This window comes from Typopeltis vanoorti, chromosome 7 (genome assembly GCF_054136105.1).
Source record: "Typopeltis vanoorti isolate ZY-2024b chromosome 7, IOZ_Tvanoo_1.0, whole genome shotgun sequence".
NCBI classification, from domain to species: domain Eukaryota; kingdom Metazoa; phylum Arthropoda; class Arachnida; order Uropygi; family Thelyphonidae; genus Typopeltis; species Typopeltis vanoorti.
In genome coordinates, this window is record NC_143555.1 from 125,321,404 (window position 1) to 125,331,089 (window position 9,686).

The following is a 9,686-nucleotide window of genomic DNA, read 5'->3' on the forward strand; positions in this document are numbered from 1 at the left end:
TCATTCCTGCGTTTTCACAAATCAATCCCATCCTGCCATAATAATTCATTCTTCAACTGGCCACTCATCTTATAACTGCTCATCTTGTGCTTCTTCCATAATACCTTTTTATTCCAGGTTGTTATCTCTGATATATATCCATGAACCTTATCTCTGATTCATGCATTTCGCACTTACTCTATTTACCCTCTTAACAATTGGAATACATTCTGATATTGCCTCCACTAACTAGTTCCTGAGTAGGGCCTAAATAGCACTGATGTCCTTTCTATCAAGTTCCTCCTTCCTATTTATTGCTGCAAGCTGTTTCCTGAGCTTTCATAATTACCAGCAGCCTTATGATTCCACACACATTACATTACTACTAATAACATAATTTTTATTTTTATTTCTTGTTGTAAATTATTATTATTATATTATTAACACACACACACACACACATACACACACCAGAATTGGGGGACCTCTACTCCTCTGGATCAAACTTTACATAGAAAGCATAAAGTATCGAATCAGCGCACAGCAGAGAGCTAAACGTGTTTACAAGTATCTCGATTAGCAAAATGTACATAAAAGTCATCAAAGCACATCTTACATATGAGGCAGATCAAAGACTCTAGAGAAAGAGTATTAAGGAGGGGAGTGGATATAAGAAACAGATTCTTATATCCTTAATTCTTAGAAATATTAATTCTTAGAAAACTAGGAACACATTTTGATATGGCATAATTTAAGTACATTTAAATGCTTCCTAAGCATTGTTGGTATTTTCCCTATTCATCAACTGATACCATGGTACAGAACTCACCATTCTCCATACTTGGTCATAATTTTCTGCCCTGTAGTTTACCATGTGACCTTTTTTAATGGAACTTTTAGGCCTGTGCATCTCAGTGGAAGTGGCACTTACATCCTCCACTCTAGGCTCCTCGAAGATAGAATTAAATTGAAGTTTAGTCATTAACTGGAGGAACTTTTGAAAGCTTTCTTCATCCAGTTCCCGAATTAGTCGATCTCTGGCATACTAGAGGGTTGTTCGTCCAGTAAACTCAAACAATTCGATCATAGAACCAACATTATTTCAAACAGTAGAATATCCTGTTAGGATCAGGTATCAAGAGATGGTAGCATTTGTTCTTCCGTCTTTTCATCGGTTGCCGCTTATAATTAGTGATAGTCATGGGCCAGCTATGATTGGTTACCAATGGAGAATCAAATCCCTCCCAGTCTCCAGAAGCTTGATAGGATTAAAAAAGCCTGGCTACTCCTTATAAGTGAATAAAGGGCATGAGCTCATTATTTCTTTATTACTTTCATAAACGTTGCTACTTTCCAAGTAAGTACTGCATGGTCACTGTCCCTAACCAGAGGCATATAATTATATCTTGAACTGAAACCCCCACTCTGACACTATAATCAGCTCTAACACTCGAAGTTGTCACTTAACGGCTCAATAAATTCAGTTTCATACTTCCCATGAGATTTCACACCTACTCAATATTTCAATAATTAATACCTCATAATTATGATTACTCGTTCCTTTCCCAGCATTCGGTGATGCATTTCTTCGTAACTAGAAATCGATACACTAGATCTACAACAACAACGCCTCACTGTGTGTTTGATCATGTTTGACTCCACCTTACTCCAGGTTTCTTCAAACTCCCTGCTAAATGAAAAACTTGTGCAAGTTTTACAATCATGGGTCTCAACTCTGACTAGATTCAAGTTATATAATATCATTACCAGCAGAACTAGCTCCAGTGATATCAAGCAAATTATACCGATTAAAAGACTTTGCCCACATACACACATAGCAACAATAATCTTCCATATACATACGAATCAGGGGCGAATATTGCGGGTGTGCTAGGGGTGCGGTGCTCTTTCACGAAATATCAATATCACCCATAGTATATTTTTGCATCTATTCCCATTAAAGACTCTCCCAGTTGTTTGCAGACTTAGTGCGATTACTAAAATTGAACACAATACACTGTACTAATGCTTCATTGTCCTCTTCACGAGGGTAATAAAGCATTAGTGCTTCATGAAGAAGGCAATTTTCACCACGTAAACATTGCATCACATTTGTGTTAATAGCCCTCGTGTGCTTTCGAAATGCATACACCTTTGAGCCATTCGAAAAGATGTAAAGAGGGCGCAGTGGGTCAAATTCTTAGCTTTCTAATATTTTTAAACCGCCGAGAAGGCAGGGCCAGGTGAGTTAAAAGTTTGAGCTCACTTAGCACTTAGCGTCTGTGATTGGTTATTATGTCAACCAATACAATTGAACGTTGTCACGAGTTGAGCGCTTTTCGTATCTGATGTATATTACGAACAGTAGTAAGCATATTTTCTGGAACTGAAAATATGAAAGTGGATTTTAGGAGAAAAATACTAATTGTTTTTTCTTTTGCTTATAGCATAGCATCTGTTGAGGTTGCAAATTTTTTAATGGTATATAGAGACATTTTTATTCTAGTCTTCGGAAACAACAGACAATAAAAAACATCTATTCCTGAATGAAAATGAATATTCTGTGTATTGTAAGCCGTTGTTGATCTACAATAAAATACCACCATATGTGAGATTGATAAGACAGAAGAAACGCTGATACTAAAAAAAAAAAAAAGAAACTAGGAATTTAGGATTTCCGAAAGTGTGGATAATTCCGATAATAATCTGTTATGTATACTGAGTCTCAGTAATCAAAATAAAATACTTGGAAAATGTAGTGAAATATACGCAAACCAGAGAAATACACATAACATATACAACAAATTTTACGATATGATTTGCTGCTCCATCAAATCATATTTATTTCTGCAATACTCTCTCTCTTTCTCTCTCTCTCTCTCTCTCTCTCTCTCTCTCTTCATAAGTTTTTTTTAATTATGCCATCATAAATTCACTTATTCATGTTTAGAATTTATAGGAGCATGCTATTCGCACTACCAAGCAACTTATAGGATACATATCCCAAATGATAATTATTAATTATTCTTTACCATTAATGAAAGTGTTTCTACTCATTTCTTCTTTCCAATTTTCACATGTCTTGTAAATGCTGGTTCACATATTTTCATCTTTGAGTATTACAAATATACCAATCAAATATAGCATTCTCGATCATTGTTGTTTTCTAGTCAATCATAAAACAGATTGTTCCCCCACTCTATGCAGAAGTATTCAAAGTTATCCTGCAATTAATTGCATTGGACCAATTGAGATGATGGAAAATGTGACATAGAGCTAGACACTCGAATTGGCTTAGCAAGCTCAATATTGCGGGTGCTTGACCGTTCTGTGGTATTGAAGCAGGAGTTAAGCCAGAGGGTTAAGCTGGCTGTCTTCAATACAGTCTATGTCCCCATCCATGACCATATCTCACCTATGGTCATGAGAGTTGGGTAATGACCGAAAGAATGCGGACACGAATCCGAGCGGCTGAAATGAGGTTCCTTCGAGGCCTTCCTGGGCTGAAAAGACTCGACAGAGTCAGAAGCTTTGCAAATCGGGAAACACTCAATACTCAACTGCTGCTTCTCAGTGTTGAGAGATCACAGTTACGTTGGTATGGGTACCTGGTCAGAATGCCACAAGAGAGGCTCCCTCGGCAGGCCGTCTTTGCCAAGCCAGAGAGGGTGGGAGGCCACGTGGAAAGCTAAGGACTCGTGGGATAGATTATATCGAAAACCTTGGATGGACACCTTTGGGAATTCCGCCAGAACACCTGAGCTTGGTGGAAGAGGATCGTGACCATTGGAAGTTCCTCTTGCAGCTCTTGCCCCCACAATCCAATTAGGAAAGGTGGGCCTTGAAGATGTATGTATGTATGTTTTATGATTTCTTTTGCTTTTAAACTGAAATAATTTAATTTAGGATTAATTAATTTGTTGATTTTTAATAAAATATGCCGGTCAATTTTTTTTATATATGAAATTGTGCGAAAAACTATTAATTCTGAATACTTTTTTTTCACCCAAGAATTAAAGTTCATTAAAATCGATGCAAAATGAAAATAATCTATTTATAGTTTACATCGACAAATAATTACATCGAAAAAGAGCTAAAAGACGTTTATTGATATAATTATTCAATTAAATCAATAATCATAAAGATCTATTGACGTAATTATTTGCCTCCAAGCTTCCCCCCCCCTGGAAAATTTTCTGCAGACACACGCCCATGCATATGGTCAAACTGACGTGAAATTTGTAGCGCGGGTTGCATAACTCATATGACAGCACGCCCTGATACGAATAATAATCTAAGGCCTCATATGGAAATGTGTTAAGATAATCAATTACAACATATGCATTATGCAGAGAGTACAAATTTAATAGTTTACAGTAGTTGCGATATAAAGAAGGAAAGGAAAGAAAGAGAAGAATCCATGCTCATACTAGCCACAAAGACAGAACATGAAATATTTAAGATTAAACTATAATTTCACTACAGTAATATTAAGCACTACTTCAGTATTAACTACAATATAACGAGAGCAATATATCAGATAACGATATCGCCGTGAAGATACTACACACATTGAATAATCTCTATATAAAGTCAACTCTAGCATCAACATATTTCACTAGATAAGAGAAACATAGGGACCTACAGAGACTGCAGTATTGCGAAAAATCCATTATTAACACAATACTCCTGTCATACTTGAACTTGTTCACTGCCAGAGAGCACTCAAAACCTCCTCTGGAAACCGTTCCATCTAATAACGACCCTGCACGCAAAAATCCAGTTCTAACACACTTACTAACCACACTCATGCAATTTACGGGATTCTCTCCCTTCCTGCAATACAATGAAAAAAATTCTTCAGTCAGTCCTATAAAATCCCTTTAACAACTTGTATGGTTCTATCATGTCCATCTTTTTCTCCTATCAGCTAGGATTTAAAGTCTACGGACCTCAAACTATTTATAGGAGCATTATATACATCAACCACAATCTTTGTCACTTGTCTCTGGATATGCTCTGCATCTCAACGGAATCTAGGCTAGATTTGTGCTCAATAGTCCAGATATCGGTTGATACAAGCCTTAGAGAGCGAAATAATAACCTTACTGTTTCTGCTTGTTAGTGTGTTCTTCAACAACTCTGTAATCTGATGTGCTGTTTTGGTTACCTACATAATATGCCCTCTAAACTCCAACCACAACAATCCCCAAATCTCTGGCCCGCACCTGTCTGCATTTTAGTTCCATCAGTATAGTACACAACCTTGTGATCTTGTCTTTCCAAAGTATATCGCTTTACACTTGGTCATGTTAAACTTGAAGATGTTATCATTCGCCCCATACTTATGGTCATTTTAAATCAACTTTTACGATCTCTACATCATGTTCATTAATTATTGTTTTTCTCAGATTTGCATCATCAGCACAACTTTAAACAACTGAATATTTTCCCTAAAATCATTTCAATATCATTAATATTAAACAAACAGCAAGGACCAAGTACTGAGTCCTGTAGTATGCCACTAGTTGTCTGCCTTCTCTTGGACTCAGCTCCTTCATGAATCACTCTTTGGTAGCTGTCCATCAGCCACCCTCTAATTCATATTATCAGCTTCATATCCATCCCCAGTTGTTCTACTTCAGGCAACAGATTTCCATGTGGAATCGTTTCAGTTTCCTTTGCAAATTTGAGCAGTATCACTGAGTAGTCATTTCGTTTAATCAACTCCATTGACACTTTATTATACAAAAAGTAAGCAAATTGCTAAGACAAGACCTACCCTTTACAAAACCATTTGCCAACTATCAAGTTTCATATTACTATACATGCAATCTTGAATTCTGTATTTTAAAATATTTTTCAATTATTTAAGCACCACCACCACTCCATTCGATTTGGAGTGGTGGTGGTTAAATTATTGATTGCATTTTTAAAACTCAAATAGAAAAAAGAAGAAAAGAAAAAAAAAGAAGAAAAGCTTTTCCAAAAGACAGTAGCTCTAATGAATAAAAAGGAAGAAAATTCGTTCTATGAGATTAGCGTTGGTCATTGAATTTGCGAGTTGTTGACCTAGCAATTCATTCCACTATATCCAAGGATATATTTGTATGAAATGTAAACAATGAAACTGAAAATCAGTTGAAAACACAGTGAATTAGCAAAAGATGAGTCATTAATCGAACTAACTATTATCTTCTCAACTCAATTAGGTACTTTTCGGCCGCTATTAGGAAAGTGATGTTCCAAATATGAGGACAGTATTCAATAGTTCGACACATTCGTAATTTGTCCTGTCTTCATAACTCTTCTGGGTAAATAAGAGGGAAAGAAAACACTCTTTTAAATACAAGCGAGATTTTACCCAAGAGTAAGAGGAGAAACACTAATTTGTTAGCTTTGAAATTAACAGGTTTAACGATGGCTATCAGTTCGATTTGGATAGTCTCAATAGGGTAATATAATACACATTGTTCCAGTTTTGCGCAGGACAACAGAAAATTTAATTTCTATTAAAAGACATAACAGAGCAGCCATGAGAATGACACGACATTCTCCAATCAAATGGAAAAGTTGGGTTTTAATCTTATCATAGTGCTAGAAACCATAATGAAAAGTTTCAGCTAAAGGAAATTTATCAGGTCTCGCTAGGAGATATGCTAAATCACTATACAAGTATAACATTTTCTTAGCATAAACTCTCCTTTTCATCTTTCCAAACAGGTTTTGAACCATAAACTTCACGCATTCAATCAGTATAATTCATGTCTCACTTCATTAGTTGTTTGTCCGGAATTCACAAACAAAACCATTTCTTCTTTCACTTTAATCTTACATCCTAGATATATGAACTTCGGCGATGAATTCAGACGGATTTCAGTTGCTGCATATATCCAAATTGAAATCGTTAAACGATCATGATCCACTCGTTCTCTTTTTGGATTGAGGTGTTAAAGGATTGTTTCATAACAGTGCATTTTACTGGAAAAAAAAATAAGCCAACCGATAAATTTTAAATTATTACCAAGTTAAAGATGACAAGTTTCAAGCTAAGTCACAATCATCCCAACGAAACATCAGTTTAATATCGATTTCAACTGCTTGGATGTCGGAGGGATCAGTCACTTTCCAAACAGGCTGTGGTTCGAATGGCACCATAAGCATGGATATTAGTGAATGTCTTTAGGTGTGTGATAAATTTCATTGTCCAGTGTGAGAATATGTCCTCACCATGTGTTCTATACTGAGTATTCTGCAATTTTAATTAGATGTAGATCCTATTCAATTGCGCATATAAATACTTACAGGAATCTTAGTATATCAGGGAGCACCCTTACATAATCAACTTCCTTAGGAGTGTTACCTTATAGTGATATGATTAGAGCATAAGATATTCTTAGATTCTTGAATTGATATGAAGATGAAATAAAACATGCTATAATTGTTAAGATTAATTGGAAATCCACCATCCAATTATCCAGGAGGTAAGATTGTAATTGCTTCTGTTACTCTGAGATAAAAATGTAGAGGAACATAGACCCAAACTTGTATTTGTTTAGTTTTGTTTTGTTTTCTTTTTTTTTTTTTTGCTTCACCGAGGAGGTTGTTCCACAGAACTGAGGTAGATAGGATGAAAGATGCAGATGTAGCGAGTACACAACTGTTGCTCGAGTTCCTGTAGAACTGGCAGAAATGGAAGGAATAATGAGTGCTAGTTCTCCCTAACAGCAGCCATAGAAATTTCTGTAGAGGAGACACAATGCAGAAACAATGTATAATACCAAGCAAAATTACAGGGTGTTCGGGATAAATTTGACATATTTATAATTAATTATATTTTTCCGTAAGTTACATGTATTAACACACACTTCTCTTCATTTAAAAGTTTGGACCCTTCTTCGTTCATATACAAGATGTCAGAAAGGATGGATAGCTGGAACCCACCTGAATCATGGAAGAGAATAAATAACTTGTATCATGATGATTCGTGCCCGCCATCAAAATAAGGATATTACGACTGCTGCCCAATGCTCCCTGAATACAGTAAAAACAATCAGGCATGAACTAGAGACTTGCAATGGTGACTACGAGGATGTAGCAAGAAGAAAGATCCCTAGCAGACGATCTGATTGCGTTCGTACAGCAGAATTCCTCGCAAATCTGCAGGAACAGGTGTTGAAGAACCCTGGCATTGGAATTCGGGCTTTGTTCGTGGAGTTGCTAACTGTAGTCAAGCCCTGGATAACAAGGGTAGCCAATGGTAGGCCGTATGTATGGCAGCAGGATTCGGCCCCTTGCCACACCTCTGGGAAAAGTCAAAAATGGTTGTCTGAAAATTTCTACGACTTCACCAGTCCAAATGTTTGGCCTCCAAACTCCCCAGACCTTAACCCCATGGATTATTTTGTATGGGGCGCAGTTGAAAAAGACACCAATCGCACTTCCAGTAATACAAAAGCCCAGTTAATGGATAAAATTAAAACAGTTTTTGCGGCCCTTCCCAGGGAGACTGTAGCATCAGCTTGTTCGAGGTTCCGAAGCAGAATTGAAGCTGTGATCGATGCTAATGGTGGTTATTTTGAGTAAATCTTGTTGATAGTATTGTAATTAACTCTGCCTGTAATGTTTTTTTGTCAATTCATTAAATTTAATAGATACAAAGAAGATTTTCTTTTTCCTTACGAAACTGTCAAATTTATCCCGAACACCCTGTAAATAAAATTCTAATGTAAAAAACGAAGTGAAAAGGAAAACCGGAAGAAGCAGAGGGGTAAAAACAACTCGATAAATAGACATACAAAACAAACAAACAAAAAAAAAACAGACGGATAAAAAGAAAAAGAAAATCCCGAAAAAAGTATTATGAAATATAAAATGTCAAAGGTCAGGGGAATGAAAAAATTTTCCCGTTGCTTGGATGATTTTATAAATGATAAAGAAGGAAAGAATAATATGCTAATTAGTATTTATAAAACATCTTCTGAGCGACTGATATTTCTACTCTCTGAGTTCATGATGTTTAAGTAAATAAGAAGTGATGACGTTTGGTGTACGATCCGCTTCATGCTATTCAATTTTCCTGAAAGAAAAAAAGGAATGAACGAGAAGCATGATGATAATGAAAAATAGACAGCGGTGCTCTCTCTTAGTAAATGGCAGCGATAAGAGAGCATTGTTATTGACCGAGAAGAATATTATTCAGCTGCCAATTCTCCAATAGCACACATGGGCAATGGATGTTTGTAGTTTTAATTTATTGATGATTGTCAGGATTTTCAAAAACTAAAGTTTCATGTTGCACCTGATGTCAGATAATAGAAAAATAGCAAAGCTTAGTAAGGTAATGAAGTTAGCCCGTATCTCCACCTACAGGATTAAATAATTAATTACTGTTTTTAGATCTCTTGGTTCATGAAAGTTCTATTTTCGGATAAAAATAAATAAAAAGTAAATCCCCGACGTCACGTGAATCCGTGCACAGTTCTATCATCATCACATTGTTACAAAAACTTAACTATTATAACTTGAATTCAACATGTCCAGGCTCATTGTTCTATTGTTCACTGATGTCATTAAGAGTTACATCATTTAAGTCTGTTTTCTTAGTTATAGTTCGCCCACCGATTTGAGGTTCCTCGAAACTACTGCGCATGTCAGAAAAAGGAGAATCCATTCCGATAATAGGGTAATCAGTCTGTCTTCTGGGA